Source organism: Neofelis nebulosa, chromosome 3 (assembly GCF_028018385.1).
Source record: "Neofelis nebulosa isolate mNeoNeb1 chromosome 3, mNeoNeb1.pri, whole genome shotgun sequence".
NCBI classification, from domain to species: domain Eukaryota; kingdom Metazoa; phylum Chordata; class Mammalia; order Carnivora; family Felidae; genus Neofelis; species Neofelis nebulosa.
Genome location: NC_080784.1, coordinates 66,261,606 through 66,279,523, shown reverse-complemented (window position 1 = coordinate 66,279,523; position 17,918 = coordinate 66,261,606).

The following is a 17,918-nucleotide window of genomic DNA, read 5'->3' as shown; positions in this document are numbered from 1 at the left end:
TAAAGCCTGTTCTCGAATAATGGGTTTACTCCATGCTCTTGTTGCCATGTTTAGAACTGCTTAAGATATTTTCAGAATTAGCTAAATTATATCCTCATTTTTCCAAAAGCCAGATTTTATCCTATCTTTACAGGTAATGTTGCTGCAAAAAGAAGTATTTGAAAAGTCTGTTAAAACCCATTATTTAATGGTGGAATTAGTTCTTGAGCATGTTTTTGTCTGAAGTCAGAATGGGTGTTTCAAATTCTATATACTTTAAATTTACAATTTTCATTTCCTCCAGCTGTTCTGTATTCTTATCTGCTTTAGGATTGTTTGCAGTAGTTTTCTCTGTACATCCTAATCTTGTGACAAGTATTATAAGTTCAATTTATCATTATTGTTGGTCTTTGAGTCTGGTGGAAAAGGCAGTCCCTGAGTTCCCTCCAACACACAGAGAGGTTTACTGACCCTCACTCCCTCCACTGTGTGATGTGGAAAGACTAAATTGCAAGAAGGGCAGACTAGAGCTCTAAACCCAACAATAGAATCAGCTAGATTGTGCTTATTTAGGCACTGCTGAACTTCCATTTCTCCATCTCTACAATGTAAGTTATAAATTCAAGGACTTCTGAGATACTTTCTATGTTTAATTCAATAATTCTGTGATTTCTCCGATTCAGCTAGGTCATGCAAATTCAATTTTGCAGCCAGAAGTCCCTAGTATAGAATGTTATCAGCAGGAGCATGGTATTATTTCTTTGAAAGGATATAGTTGATATGCTTGAGGCATCAATGATAGCTTGGATTATGGGCCAACAAATCTTTTAGGCCATGACAGTCTGGCTTGGCCACAGTCTTGACCATTCATTGCACGCTCCAGACTAGGAAGCCTTTGCCAGGTTGTGAGCTGTGCCAGGACATGCGCAGGAACAAACTGAAATTCTGCTGCTCGGTTGCCAAAAAATCTAGGAATAATGGATGATGTATGGTGCAAGAGGAACAGGAGATTTGGAGCCAGTCCTTGGTTTGAATCCCAACCCACTTCTTGCTAGCTGTGTTTATAGCTATATAGGTGGATCAAGACTGAAAGGGACCAGGGTGGGTGAAATCTGGATAGAATTCTAAGAACAAGCACAGAGATAGTTTATCCTCTACCTCATTTCAGACTGTCTTCTGGCAGAGATGCTCCTGGACTCAGAGGTGTGATCTCCAGCCAAGCAGAAGTCAAAAGACTGAGAGTAAATCCTTCCCTTAAAAAGTGAAGTTAAGAGAGGGTAGGATGACCTCATAACCGGTAAGTACAAACCATGAGCATAAATGAAGATTAGAATACCCCCTTCTTCAGATTTGGGGGGAAAAAAGAGTAATAATGACCTAGCCCTCAATATCCTGCTATACTCTGACCGGTGGTTGTTGACTCTCTGCCTCAAAATCCCTAATTGTGGGTGATTCACCATCTCCCAGAGTAAGCAGTTTAATTTTCTGCCTTCCTAATTCACCCCTTCCTAATTAAGAAATGTCCTTAATTTTCTTATATTTTTCTTTTTTTTTTTTTTTAAATTTTTTTTTTCAACGTTTTTTATTTATTTTTGGGACAGAGAGAGACATAGCATGAACGGGGGAGGGGCAGAGAGAGAGGGAGACACAGAATCGGAAACAGGCTCCAGGCTCCGAGCCATCAGCCCAGAGCCCGACGCGGGGCTCGAACTCACGGACCGCGAGATCGTGACCTGGCTGAAGTCGGACGCTTAACCGACTGCGCCACCCAGGCGCCCCATTTTTCTTATATTTTTCTTATGCAATGCTTTGAACAGGTAGTAAAAGGGAATATGGAAGAAAACAGCAGCTCTTGCTGAACCTTGGGTTAATAGTTCGACAGTATCCCAATTTCATTGGTTTTATTCACAGGAATAATTTAACCGCAGAATCCATGAATTGCTATGGATAAGCAATTTTTGGTGAGCATTGCCTTTGGGCTTATTTTGAATTTTATCACTTAAGAGAGAACTAGTTTACATTTCTCAGACTTTCACATTATTGTGACCAGGTTTTGGGAAAATTCCAGAATGGTTTCTTTTTTGTATCTATTTCAACTACATGGTTTGATGTTTTCCCCAAGCTCTTGCTTGAAGTGCTAAATCGTTCCCAGAGCTCCGGTAAATCTCCTTAAATTTCTCATTAAATACAAAATACAGAAGGATACTATATAGAAAAAACTAATTTTAATGAAAATGGCCAATCTTAGATGAAACCAGACCTACAATCGCTGTATCATATTTGTAACCTCCCAAATGGTTAATAGGAGTCATTTTCTTCTTTCCTCAAACTGCAGTGTTCTTTTCTATCCTTCTGTAACACCACTGTCATTATAGTTTAATATCTAATACACAGTTAGCAGAAATTTGCTTTTACTACTCAGCTCTTCAGACTTTGCAGTCCAGAAAAAAAACGAAACACTATTAATTTCTCCACATATGCAGGTATTGGAGAAGGTAACAAGGAAGTTGAAATAGTCTAACTCTTAAGGAATCATCCATCTCAGAAATAAAGATAATTGAAGAGGAATATTTATACATACTAATCTAAACAGGAAGATTATCACAAGGTAATAAAAAAGAGATTCCACTTGTTAAATGTGATGAACTTTTTCTAATAAAAGTTACTAATTTTGAGGCAAGAGAACAGAGCAGTGTTGAGAGGGAAGGCTCCAGAATCAGACAGTCATATATTTGAATTCTGGCTTCGTCATTACTGCCAATATGATTCTGAGCAAGTTATTCGTAGTTAAACCTAAACCTATAATTACATGCTTAAAGATAAGGCTAACACAGATATTTCACCTCATTAAATTCTTGTGATGAGCAAATGAGATAACACACAGAAATTACCTCCTATAGAACCTAACTCATAGCAGTGCTTAGTAGATATAAGCACTATTAATTATTGCTTAACCCTGGATTCTAGAAATATTTATTGTATTTGCTATATTCCAGATTCTGTGTGAGGTACTGAGGATATAAGAATTTGAAGCTCCTGGGGCACCTGGGTGACTCAGTTGGTGGAGCGTGGGACTTCTGCTCAGGTCATGATCTCACGGTTCATGTGTTCATGCTCCAAGTCGGGCTCTGTGCTGATAGCTCAGAGCCTGGTGCCTGCTTTGGATTCTGTGTCTCCCTCTTTCTGCCCCTGCCCCACTTATGCTCTCTCTCTCTCTCTCTCTCTCTCAAAAACAAACGTTTAAAAACATTTTTAAAAAGGGGCACCTGGGTGGCTCAGTCAGTTGAGCATCTGACTTCTGCTCAGGTCATGATCTCACAGCTTGTGGGTTCAAGCCCCATGTAGGGCTCTGGGCTGACGGATTGGAGCCTGGAGCCTGCTTCGGATTCTGTGTCCCTCTCTCACTCTGCCCCTTCACTGCTCATGCTCTCTCTCTCTCTCAAGAATAAACATTAAAAAAATTTTTTTAATTAAAAAAAAAAGAATTCAAACCTCTTTCCTTCATTGGCTTTCAAAATCTAGTACAGTAATAGAGAAAGAGAGAGAGAAATAAAAACAAACAACAGTATAATGTGGAAAGTGCAGTGACGCAAAGATGTGGAAACACAGTCCAGAAGAGTCAAGGCAGACATCACAGATAAGACAACATTACATTCTTAGACAGCTTTTATAAATGCAAGCCTTGAATCGATGCAGACTTCTAGAAATGTTTCTTGATCCTTTATCAGTTATACCAGACTCTCCATGGGTAAGTTTTCTAGGAGTAAATCATGTGCTTCTAAAATCTGCCGTAATTTGTTTAGGTTTAAGAATGCTGTCCAGGCATTATTCTAGTGATTATCATTGAACAAGAGCACTCAAGGTGTTTCCAGAAGTGCCAGGAAGTTCTATGGGGTCTCTTGGGATCCTTCACAGATGGGAGGGAATATATAATCTTATATTACATAATGGTTTAAGTGTGGCTTCTGGAATCAGGCTCCTGGGATAGACTTCTGACTCTTTCATGAGCCCTGGTTTGCTGTGTGCAAAATGCTCCATTTCCCTAAGCCTCAGGTTTCCACCCTATATAATAGGGAGCATAATATTGTTAATTTTTTGAAATTTTGTGAGAATTAAAGAAGATAATATATGTAAGGCACTTGACAGATGTTAAATGATAAGTGGAACACCTCTATTTGTAATTTAATTGTATTTCCCTGGATAGTGAAGGGTGAAGGATTCTGTGAGTGTCAAATTAGATAAGGGCTGGTTTCCATTTACATTGTTGTGATAGCTCTGTTTTCTCTGTGCTTGTTCATAATGTTCTCATTTAATGTGTAAATATGTTTTAGGTTTCACACAGTGTGCTCCTGCTTTTATGACCAAATCTGTTGCTATGCTGCCCAGGGTTTTATTTTTTATATTTTAATAAGAATCCTTTGGTTTATCTTTTTTATCAGATTCTTACGAGAATCAGTCAGGGCTAAATAGCAACTCTTTGCTCAATATCCAAGACAATAAAGAAAGAAAGGAGCAAGGCCTTGGCAGGAAGATATGTCACCCATAGAAATATGAATAATAGACTCTGGACACAGGAAGTGGTGGGAGTGTCATTTTTACCAAAATAAACATGCTGATTAATTAAAATTTCCCTCACCATGCCTGGCTTGTAGGCACTTCATTGTTAGCTTCACCAGCAGCAAAGCTGTATTGTCATTCTCTGATTTCTAGAGATTATTGTCTGAAATGTTTTATTATAACTGGAAAAAGCAGCTCCAGAATCTCCAGCCACTCCCTACCACATGAAATAAAAAAAATAACACTTCTGGTGGATTCTAGCAGTCATACATATGTATACCATTTCAGCAGTAAACCAAACTTATATGATTTACCCTTTTCAATTCCTAACCTCATATTCTCATTGCACTCAAATTTGATGGTATTTATGTCAGGTTTTCTGCTTAAACAGGCTTTTTAAAGCTTTTTCAAAATTGTGAGATATAACACACATACAGAAAATTGCATAAAGTTTAATTGGAGAGCATAATGGATAATTAGAAGGAGAACACCCAGAATGATAAATGAAACCTGCAGCCCTCTGGGTTCTCTGCCTCATGTGTCTCTTCCAGATGCCATTCCTTTTCTGTCCCACATGAGGTGACCATTGCCCTGATTTTACAGTAACACATTCTCTATGGTTTCCCCGAACACGTGTGCCTCCCTAAAAATGTAGTTGGGGGTTGGGGGAGCTACATATGGGAGGAATCATACAAAATGTATTATTTTTGTCTAGTTTCATTTATTTAATGTTGTCTGTGGAAGATTTGGAATAGAGCCAAATCTTTTTGGCTATAAAATATTCCAGTATGTAAATCATGGATACATGATTTATCCATTCTACTATCTTTGGACACTTGACTTCTTTCTACTTCTGGATAACTAAGGGCAATGATGCTATAGACATTCTTTTACATGTATAGTATTCAATCCACATGGGCAAGAAGTTTTATGAGTTCTATTCTAGGGTTGAAATTGTAGGATGATAGGGTATACATTTCTTCAACTTTACCAGATGATTCCAAATTGTTTTGGAAAGTGGTTGTACCCACTTACACCCTACCAGCAATGTGTGCAATTCACACTATTCCCATTCTGGCCAATTTTATGGGTGTGTAATGGTATTTTATTGTGGTTTTAATCCACCTTTTCTTAATCACTGGAAATATTCAACACCTTTTATATTTAGCACCAATCTGAATTTCCTTTTTTGTGACATTCAAATATTTTGCCCATTTTTTTACTGAGGTTTTTTTTTTCCTTTTTATTAATAGTATTTTTAAAGATAGTCTGGATACCAGTACTTTGAAGGTCATTTCCCCAATTTTATTGAGGAAAAATTGAGAAATAAAATTATAAGATATTTAAAGTGTACAATATGATGATTTGATACATGTAAACATTGTGAAAAGCTTCCCCCTTTGAATTAATGAACACATCCATCACCTCCCATATTTACCTCTTTGGGGGGGGGGGTCAAAACATTTAAGTTCTACTTTCTTCACAAATTTTAATTATATAATACAGTATTATCAATTATAGCCAGCATGTTATGCATTAGATTTTCAGACTTAATTCACCCTATAACTGAAAGCACGTACCCTTTTACTAACCTCTTCCTGAATTTCCCTCATCCCCCGGCTCTTGGCAGTCACTTTTCTACTCTCCGTTTTTATACCTTCTACTTTCTTTTTTAGATTTCACATGTAAGTAATACCATGAAGAATTTGTCTTTCTCTGGCTTATTTCACTTGGCATATAATGCCCTCTAGGTTTATCCATGTAGTTGCAAATGACAGGATTTTTTTTCTTTTTCAGGGATGAATAATATTCCCATGTGTGTGTGTGTGTGCGTGTGTGTGTGTGTACCACATTTTAAGCATTCAGTACTTAGGTTGTGTCCATACTCTGGTTATTATGAATAATGCTGCAATGAACGTGGAAGTGCAACTATCTCTTCAAGATACTGATTTCATTTCCTTTGGATGTACACCAGAAGTGGGATTGCTGGACAAGATGGTACTTCTATTTTTAATTTTTTGAGGAACCTCCATACTACTTTCCATGGTGGCTGCACCACTTTACATTCTCACCAACAAGGGTTCTCTTTTCTCCACATCTTCACCAACACTTCTTATCTCTAGTCTTTTTGATAATAGCCATTCCAACAGACGTGAGGTGATATCTCATTGGGGTTTTGACTTGAATTTCCCTGATGATTAGTGACATTGAGCACCTTTTCATGTCCCTGTTGGCCATCTGAATGTCTTCTTTGGAAAAATGATCAATTTCATTCCTTTGCATGTAGCTGTCCAGTGTTCCCAATTGGATACCAATACTCTGGTATAAGCTTACAAATATTTTTTTCCATTCTGTAACTTGTATTGTCACTCTATTATAAGTTGTCTTTTAATAAACAGGAGTTCTCATTTTAATGTAGTAAAATTTACTAATTTGTTTCTCGAATATGCTTTTTTGTGTGTCATTTAAGAAGGAAATCTTACCTTAACCCTAAGGTTATGAAGATAGTCACTTACACTGTCTTCTAAAAGCTTTAGAAGAAAAAATTTGTCTTTTACATAGAAGTCTATAATCTACCTGGAGCTGTTGTTCTTTGTATGGTCTGAAGTAGGGGTACAATTTATTTTGGAGGGGGGAGGGTGCCATATTTCTTAGAGGTAACTATATTGAGAGTTACCTCACTGCTCTTTAGAATAACTTTTGTCAACAACAACAATTACTACAATAATGATAAAGAATATGATATATACTCGTTTAATAAAAATGTGGATCTCTGTTCCTAGACTCTTTTGTTCCATTGTTTATATCTTTACCTATTTCTGTACCAGTATTATCGTTATTATTGTAACTTTGTATGTGCTTAAAATGTTTTAAGTAATTATACTATAAACACATACTGAGGGTAGTACAGGATAGTAAAAACTAGGTATCTCTTAGTCAAGTTTCATAATTATTAATGGTCAGTTATTAATGGCCTGCATGGTCAGAATCCATGTCAGATGTTTAAATGTAGTTAAGTCAAGAAGTCATTTTAAAAGTATGAAGAATGATTCTTGATGATCTGAGTCTAGTTTAAGGTAATTTATAATAAAAAATCAAATGGGGAAACAGTGGATCTTAACCAGGGGTGCACATCAGAATAAGTTATGGAAGGCTTCAAAATTTACATATGGTTGCTTAGTCCCCAGGAAGTCTGAGATATAGGCAAGGCAGGTATATTTTGATTGAAAAATGCGATTCCAATCATCATTCATGTTATTACTCCAAAGAGTCAAAAGTTGATTTCAAGTCACAGTTCCACCACTTACTAGCTTTATGACCTCATTTTATGTTACCTAAACTTTCAGTTTCCTCAACTGTAAAATGAGGACACCTACATAAGAGGGTTTTTAAAAGACCTGTAGGCATCAGTAAATTCTATCTCTCTTTCTCTTTTAATCTTGGCTTCCTAATATGCAAAGTGGAGCTAATAATTGTTTAGTACAAAGAGTTGTTGAAAACATCTAAAAGAAGCAAATTATATCGAACTGGTTTATGAACTGCAAAACATTATTTAAATATGAAGTATTTTCAGCTAAAAAGCTATCAGATCAAGGAAGGGCTACGCAACAAGAGGTAGTGAATTTACTTAAAACAAGATATGAATGAAAACTTTAAGAGATTTAGTGTCAGGCTCATAAAGCCACTGAAGTCAGGCTCATAAAGACACTGAAAATTGCCTTTGGGCTTTTTCTGGGACACCATCTTCTTGTGTGTGTGTGGTCATTTGTCAGGTAATATAAATAGCTATGGGAGGAGTAGCCAATGGTAGTTCTTTAGCCTTAATATCAAGTCAACCATACTACTGGGTCTCCCTAGTGCAGCTCACTTGTAAGTTACACCCACTTGAACTCCACTTAGTTTACTTGGTTATTATTTGGAAGCTAAAGAGACTTGAACGGCAAACTGGAATGGAATAGCTTTGTCAAACAAAAGTTGGGAGAAAGTCAATATAGTTAGAAATAATAACTAGCTGCATACCCACAGGGTTCCCCAAGACAGCCTCTTCATCCTAATGGTTTTGGTTCCCAAAGCTGATTGTTTGGATAAAAACAAATTTCTGCTTAAGGCAAATGTAAGTGCACATGGGTGTCACATGTACCTATCGCTTTCAGATTTCTAACTTGCACCATAGATATCCACAGTAAAACCACATCTTCTTCAAGCAACCTACATATATTTAACAAACTCTGAGTCTCCAGCACTATCCTAGGTACTCCTCATGTGCCAACAGCTGTATTCAAGGATGAAACATCCTCTAAACAATTGGACTTGGAACCAACAAGTGAAAAAGAATAATTCTTGAATATGTTAATTACTATTCCAACACTATGAACATTAGCTGAGATTTTATTAACACTTATCTTTGATTAATGTTAGCTCCTTTCTCAGCTAAAATATTTGTTCTTACTAAATGTTTAAAAATAACTTTTGTCTTGAATGCATAAATTATGTATAACATGGACAAAGGGAAACAAAAGCAAAAAATTCTAATAGTTGTATTGTAGGCTATATGACCTGGATAGATTAAGATTCTGTGTGATTCTTCCTGTCATGTGATAGCAGGCCTTAACACAGCTAATGCTCTTACTCACTTTCCAGGCTTGGTTTAGATGTCTTCAAGAAGCTCCCTTCAGTCTGACTGAGTTAAGTGCCTCTCAGAAAATTGTAAATATACAGTTAGGGTTACATTCACCACCTGCTATGTGTTGGAATTTTACATTTCTGTACATGTCTTCCATGAACTGAATGTCTGTCAAGAGTAAAGGCAGTCTTCTTTCATTGCCAGAGTCTTCCACAGAACTTGGCAGTATCTCGGTTACTCATTAAATGTTAGTTGAAAGGAATTGAACTGATTCTACCCTTTACTGAGAGCCACAGTTTCTAGTATATGAGCTTACTTTATGTTCATCCTGTTTTTCTTATTTGGGTGACTTCTTTGAAGACACTCTAGTAATGATAAGGCATTTAGAGTATTATCATGGCTATTTAATTATAAATTATAATTTCATTCAAGATATGATTTTAAATTGTTAATACATTATTTATTTATACTCAGGTGCAATCTTTCCCTTAAAAAAGTACTTAAATGGGAAAACAATATGTCCTTGAGAAAAAAAGACTAGTTGTATGGATGTGCTCAAGCTGAAGGGTATGTTTACAACTTTTAAAACTTCCATTTGGCTGCTAGTGGGAAGTATAATAATCCAGTGTTTAAGTAGACACTTTCTGGAATAACTCAGATGTGGGATTAAATTCAGCCTTTGCAAATGACTGTGATTTGGCGGATGCTATGTAATCTTGGTGACCTGCAGCTTCTTTATCTAAAATGACAACACTATCTAACTTCTGGCTTTATGGCTGTTGTGGGGTTCTAAATGCTTAGGTAACTATTGGTAAAGCCTCTGTGAAATAATTTGGAGCACTAGTCACTTGATGGCAAAGGATTTCTTTCTCCTTAAGCCCCTTTCCTTCTTCAGAATGAGGTTGTTTTATTGCATTTGTTATTGTTGTTTGTTGTCATTTTGCACTAGTACTTTTTTTCTTTTTTGAGAGAGAGAGAGAGCAGAGGAGAGGCAGAGAGAGAGAGAGAGAGAAAGAGAGAGAGAATCTTCAGCAGGCTCCGCGCTGAGCATGGAGCGTGGATGACGGGCTCCATCTCACAACCGTGGGATCAAGAGCCAAATGCTCAACGAACTAAACCACCCAGGCACTCCTGCATTAGTCCTTTCTAACTGAATGTTTTCCAATTTAAAACATTTTATTGGAAAGACAGATCACTTGTCTTCCTTGTAACACTTACTAATTGCTGATTGTCACTATTTCCTTGAACCACAGCACAATCTCTGGCCTCTGTGATCCTATGCTCATTAAGGTCCACGTTGCATCTGAATTCCACCTTGCGCACCATCTGTTAGTTGGGCCAATTTGCTTTCCTCTCCCCACCTTCATTCATACCTAAATATATTTCTAAATATCTTGCTCTGTTCCCAATTTCAAAATGTCTTTTATATGACCTTTAAAAATAGTGTCCATTTTGGGGCGCCTGGGTGGCTCAGTCGGTTAAGCGTCCGACTTTGGCTCAGGTCATGATCTCACAGCTTGTGGGTTGGAGCCCCGTGTCGGGCTCTGTGCTGACTGCTCAGAGCCTGGAGCATGTTTCAGATTCTGTGTCTCCCTCTCTCTCTGACCCTCCCCATTCATGCTCTGTCTCTCTCTGTCTCAAAAATAAAAATAAACGTTAAAAAAATTAAAAAAAAAAATAGTGTCCATTTGGGGCACCTGCATGACTCAGTCAGTGAAGCATCTGACTTCGACGTAGGTCATGATTTCACGGTTCGTGAGTTCAAGCACCATGTTGGGCTCTGTGCTGACAGCTGGGAACCACGAGCCTGCTTTGGATTCTGGGTCTCCCTCTCTCTCTGCCCCTCCCCCACTCACAGTCTGTCTCTCTGTGTCAAAAATAAATAAACATTAAAAAAATTATTAAAAAATATTTAAATTTTTTTTTAAAATTTTAAAAATTTTTTAATTTTTTAAATTAAATTAAATTAAATTATTAAAAAATAAAAAAAGTAAAAAATAGATTTAAAAAAATATTGTCCATTTGGAAAATCAGGTGCGTTCCCTTAGTTGGCTCCTCCATGCACCCGACCTCCCCAGTCTACCTCAATCTTACATTCTGTTCCAGCCAAACTTCTTTCCCTTTGGTCATATATTTTAGCTTCTCCATCTTTCCAGTCTGTCCTTATTTATGGCACAGGCTTCTCTCTTACTTTGCTATAAAGTCTTTCCTTATTTTTCAGGATACCTCCACTGACAAGATTGGTTACAGATAGAACATTTTACCTGTAAACAGTCCCTAACCAGGTATCTCCTTTCTATTAACTCATTCCTAGATTTACTTAAATGGAATCACATAATTTTGGAGCTTATACCTATCTTAGATATCAGATAGAATTAGTCTAGGTATAGATATATCATATATAAGATGTCGATAAAAGATCTATCTATCTATATATATATACATGTATATATACATATTAGATAGATATTATTTAGTCTAATTTCTTCATTTTATAAATGAGAGTGCTGAGGCCCAGAGAGATTGGTGCATTACAGGCATTGTTCATTAATATTTATTTATTTTTGAGAGAAAGAGATAGCAAGCAGAGGAGAGGCAGCGACAGAGAGAGGATCCAAAGCAGGCTCTGTGCTGACATCAAGACAGACTGATGTGGGGCTTGAACTCACGAACTACCAGATCATGACCTAAGCCGAAGTCAGATGCTTAAGTGATTGAGCCACCCAGGTGCTCTGCCCTTAAGTCTATTATTATTACCTAGAAAGATTGCATGTGTAGGATAGACACAACAGTCCTCAAAGTAGTCTTTCAAAATGAAATAAACAATAAAACAAAACTGACGGAATGAGAGAAAATGTTTTATATGGGTGCTTACTCATTTCATTAATTTTTTTAAAAGCCATAAAATACTAAGGCTCAAGATAAAAGAGAAAGCAAAAACGTAAGAAACAGAACAACTAGCAAAACTTAATTAAAAAAAAGAAAACAAGCACACTTTTTTTTTAGTCAGTTGGAAAAAGCACAATATTTTGCTTGATTGCATTTCCTCACTTTTCAACCAGTAATATGGATTGCATAAAAAATAAACAAAATTAGTAAACTGTACAATTTCATTCCAATATTTGCTGGTGTAGAGGTATGAAAGAACAATCCATGGATTGTTATGTGATTTGCAATCACATAAATCTAGGTTTGATTCCTATCACCTCTTATGGGCATCAGTTTAATCATTATCATGAGTTGATGTAGAAATAAAAGCATCTGGTAAAATACCTTGAGTCAGATACATATTTGAATGCAACATTCCCAAGAGGCAATTTTAATCAACAAATGTTTCTCTTCTGTCTCCCTTAGGAGTATAAGATGTAAATGCAAAGCCTGACATCAATACAAGTCTGTAGATCAGTGACTTTGTCTCTGGCGGATATTTTGTACACATCCAGTGAATCCATATGAACACTTATACAGCAGCTTTCACTGGAAGAAGTTGGAGCACTGCACAGAATTTTTTCATTAATGGCAAACAGTAATCATTTAACTTTTTCTAGAAAAAAATGAGGGAGGTAATCAGATAGACTGGAACTGACATAAGCCTTAGAGTCAAACATACAATTAAATCCTTACTTTGCCCTTTATGGACTCTAGTGAGTTTGGAATGCTTTTTAATCTGTTTGAGCCTGTTTCCTTACTTATGAAATGAGGATGCAAGAAGCCACTTGCAGATATTTTATGAAGATCAAACGAGACAATATATATCAAATTTCTAGCACACAGTAAATATATAGCCATTGTCTCCTTTCTAGCCTTCTGGGTCTTTCCTCCCCTTTAGGAATCATTGTGAAAATGAAACTAGATTTTGATAATAATTCAAATACCTCTTTTGTTAGTTTTCCTCTTAGGAACTTACATTTTAAAATTAAATGAAGAAACAGAAAATATTTGCAAAGCATATACCTCATAAGGGACTAGTATCCATAATATATAAAGAACTGTTACAACTCAAAAATAAAAAGAGAAATAACCCAATTTAAAACTATGCAAAGGACCTGAATAGTCATTCTACGAAGTAGTTACATAAATGCCCATTAAACACATGAAACAATGCTCCACAACATTAGATATTAAGGGGATGCAACTCAAAATCAAAATAAAATACCACTTTACAAGCTCTAGGATGAGCATGATCAAACTGACAGGCAAGAGTAGAAAAACTGGAAACCTCATACCTTATGGTAGGAATGTAAAATATGCAACTGCTTTGGAAAATAGTTTGGCAGTTCTTCAAAAAGCTATACACAGAATTAAGAGATGACCCACTCTCAGGTGTATATACAAGAGAAATGGAAATGTATGTTCACATAAAAACTTATACATTAATGTTCATAGCAGCAGTATTCATAATAACCAAAAAAGTGAAGGCAGCCCAAATGTCCACCAACATATGAGGAGACCAACAAAATATGGTGTATCTATATATTGGAATATTATTTGCAATAAAAAAGAAGTGAAGTTTTTAAAAAATATTTAAGTCAGTGGATATTTTTTTCAATGTTTTTTGTTTTGTTTTGTTTTGCTTTGTTTTTAATTTAAATTTTAGTTAGTTAAGCTACAGTGCAACATTGGTTTTAGGAGTAGAATTCAGTGATTCATCACTTACATTCAACACCCAGTGCTCATCACAAGTGCGTTCATTAATGATTATCACCCATCTAGTCCATCTCTCATCTACCTCCCTCCATCAACTCTCATTTTGTTCTCTATAGTTAAGAGTCTCTTGTAGTTTGTTTCCCTCTCTTCCCCTGTCCCATCCTATATGTTCATCTGTTTTGTTTCTTAAATCTCACATATGAGTGAAATCATATGGTATTTGTCTTTCTCTGATTGGCTTATTTCTTTTAGCATAGTATATTTTAGCTCCATCCACATTGTTGCAAATGGCAAGATTTCATTCTTTCTGGTGGTTGAGTAATATTCCATTATATATGTGTGTGTGTACACACACACACCACATCTTCTTTATCCATTCATCAGTTGATGGATATTTGGGATCTCTCCATAGTTTGGCTATTGTTGATAATGTGCCTATAAACATTGAGGTGCATGTAATTTTGAATTCTTTGGGTAAATACCTAATAGTGCAATTGTTGGATAGAAATGAAGTATTGATACATATTACATTATGGATGAACTTTGAGAACATCATGCTAAGTGAAAGAATCAAATAACAAAAGTCCACATATTGGAAAATTCCACCTAATAAAATGCCTAGAATTGTCAAATTCATAGAGACAGAAATTGGACTTGTAGTTGCCAGGGGGAGGAATGATAAAGGAATGAGAAGTGACTGCTAAAAAGTATGAAGTTTTTTTTCTTCTTACTTTTTTTAAAAAGACTTTAATTTTTAGACCAGTGTCTAAATTAAGTGATTTAGTGAAAGGTATAGAAATTACCCGTATACTCCTTGACCTACATACTCACAATCTCCCCTCACTATCAAAATCCCAGAAAAAAAGCAGTATATTTCTTACAAATGGTCTACATTAACACAATATCATCATCCAAAGTCCATAATTTACATGAGGGCTCACTTTCAGTATTGTACATTTTATGGGTTTGGACAAATACATAACGACACGTATCCATCAATATAGAATTATACAGAGTAGTTTCACTGCTCGAACAATTCACTGTGCTCTGCCTCTTCATCCCTCTCCACCCTAAACCCTGGCAACCACTGATCTTTTTACTGTCTCCAAAGTTTTGCCTTTTCCAGAATGTCATATAGAGGCATACCTAGTTTTATTGCACTTTATTTACTGTGCTTCAGAGACATTGTTTTTTTTTTTACAAATTGCAGTTTTGTGGCAACCCTGTGTTGAGCAAGTCTTGGTGCCATTTTTCCAATAGCATTTGCTCACTTCATGTCCCTATGTTGCATTTTGCCAATTCTCACAATATCTCAAACTTTGTCCTTTTTTTTAAAGTTTTTATTTTATATTATTCCTTTTAATTGAGAGAGAGAGAGAGAGAGAGAGAGAGAGAGAGAGAATGAGTAGAGGGGCAGAAGGGGGGGGGGAGAGAGAGAGAGAGAGAGAGAGAGTCCCCAGCAGGCTCCATGCTCAGTGTGCAGCCCAACACAGGGCTCGATTGCACAATCGTGGGATCATGACCCAAGCCAAAATCAAGAGCTGGAGGCTCCACTGACTGAGCCACCCAGATGTCCCTGTAATTATTACATCTGTTGTGATGATTTGTGATCAGTAAACTTTGATGTTACTATTGTAATTCTTTGGGGGCACCAGGAAACTGTGCCCATATGAGATGGAGAACTTAATCAACACATGTTGTATTCTGCTTCACTGACAAGCTGTTCCTCTCTTTTTCTCCTCTGAACTCCCTATTCTCTGAAACACAATATTGAAACTAAGACAGTTAATAACCCTACAATGGCTTCTAAGTGTACAGGTGGAAGAGTCGTATGTCTTTCACTTTAAATCAAAAGCTACAAATGATTAAGCTTAATGAGAAGGCATGTCAAAAGCCAAGATAGGCCAAAAGCTAGGCCTCTTGTACCAGTTGGCCAAGTTGTGAATGCACAGGAAAGGTTCTTGAAAGAAATTAAAAGTACTACTCCAGCAAAAACATGAATAAGAAATAGCTTTATTGCTGATATAAAATTCAAGTGGGTTGGATAGAGATTAAACCAGCCACATTGCCTTAAGCCAAAGCCTCATCCAGAGCAAGGCCCTAACTCTTCAGTTCTATGAAGGCTGGGAGAGGTGAAGAAGCTGAAGAAAAATTGTCAACAAAAAAAACCAATACTAGTTGAGTGATACTGGGTAAGTTATATAACCTCTTTATGCCACAGTTTCCTTGTCTGTGAGATGAGGAAAGCCATAGTACTACTTTGTAGTTTGTGAAAGTGCTATATAGGTGACAGTTTTAGAAGAAATCAAGAAATGAATAGCAATGAAAATAAATGTATTGTAGAATATATTTTCATTCTCATACGATGTGTTGCATGTGCACACATACTTACACACGATATATTAAAGGAATCATTAAATTAATTTGTGAAAATTATCAGTTTTCCCTAGGAAGCAAGGCTCTTATTCTCATGGGCTCAGACTCTTAAGTTCAACATGCTGTTTGCTGGGTCATGGGGATGAGTAAATGAAGAAAATGAGATTGTGAAAGAGATCACATCTCACCAAGAAACTATAGAACAATTGATTGCTGAGAAAAAGCAATCCTGGCTGTAAGGAAAGATCTACCAGTGCCCATAAACTCACATTTTTTGCAATAAGGGAACAAGGCCAGTTAGCCCCAGAACTCCAGCTTAAATTTGCTTCTTTCTACTACTTTTACTGTGTGTGGAGAAGTAGTTTCATTTTCAAAATATATACTTATTTGGCTGTCAAGTTTTGAAATTATAATAGAACATGGATTTATATTTCTTTGGAAATTTGTGGAATAGAAAAGGGTTGAGAATACCCAGCTAACTATAAAGAAATAAAACTAATATGAAAAATCAAATTGCATTTTTAAGTATAATTCTCTAATTCAGAAGGGAATTATGACTACATATGGTCCTAATGGCCATTTTTTCTCAACTTGTCTTCACCTCATTCTTTTCTGCAGCTGAAGTCAGAAAGGTGAGTGGTAATGTTAGGCCCTAACAATTTAACTTGTAATGAGAACAAAACAAATTATTTTCTAAAACTCTGTCATAGGCTCAGTTCATTCCTTAGTGTAGTAACGCTTAGTTTAGACAGACGTTGGTTTGATTCTGACTCCACCTGTCACTCAGCATGGGGCTCAAATTTTACAACCTGAGCTTGTTTCCTCTTATGTGATCATATTGGCCATGCATCCTCACAGGTAAATACTTGACATAGTACTTGGAACATGCTGCGTGCTTAAAAATTCTAACTATTATCATTTTACTCCAAATTTATACAAACTACATTATAAATATGCTCTTGTACTAAAACAGTTGATTTTTGTTCTTGGGCTTAAGAAAACCCAGTGGTTCCATAATATGTGTTTAGAAGGCATACTCTTTATTCTTCCTGAATCACTCTGGATCTGTTGTTGACCCTAGACTTTACCATTAAGTCACTGACATCTATGCATACAAGAGAAGAATTTTATATTCACTTCATTATTTATGTAAAGATAAGGAATCAGCAGCCTACACAGCTGAATGAGAATCTTAGAAATGGCCATTTCAACAAAGATGCACCTACATATTAAGACTGTTCTCAGGTAGCAATTTGTTTCCATAGCACCTATGTGGAGAAAGACAAAATTTCCCATTAGTCCCCCAAGGCAGAAAAACGTTAAAGATCCCAGGTTTTGGTAAGGAAAGATGATGATATTTTCCAGTATCATTACATTATCAAAACATTAAAAGTTGGTTTTAGAATTTCTCTGTTAACTAAAAGTCTTTCCTAGGCTAGAATTTGAATTCATGTGTACGTTCAATGTAAAAAGTTTGACATGTGTTTGACTTACAGGACGAAACATGCAAGTGCCTAGAATCTAAAATGTCATTTTTGCTTAGTTTAGAAGGGAAATAACATAATAAAAGAGAAAATATCTCTTCAATAAATATGAGTTTAGGAGGAGGACAAAAATGTCAAGATGTAAAGTCCATGTGGTCATAAATGAGAAGGAACGCAATTTAGTCATTATACATTCGTTTAAGAAAAATTTTTTGAAAAACTTCTAAGTACCTGGCACTGTGTTAAATGCA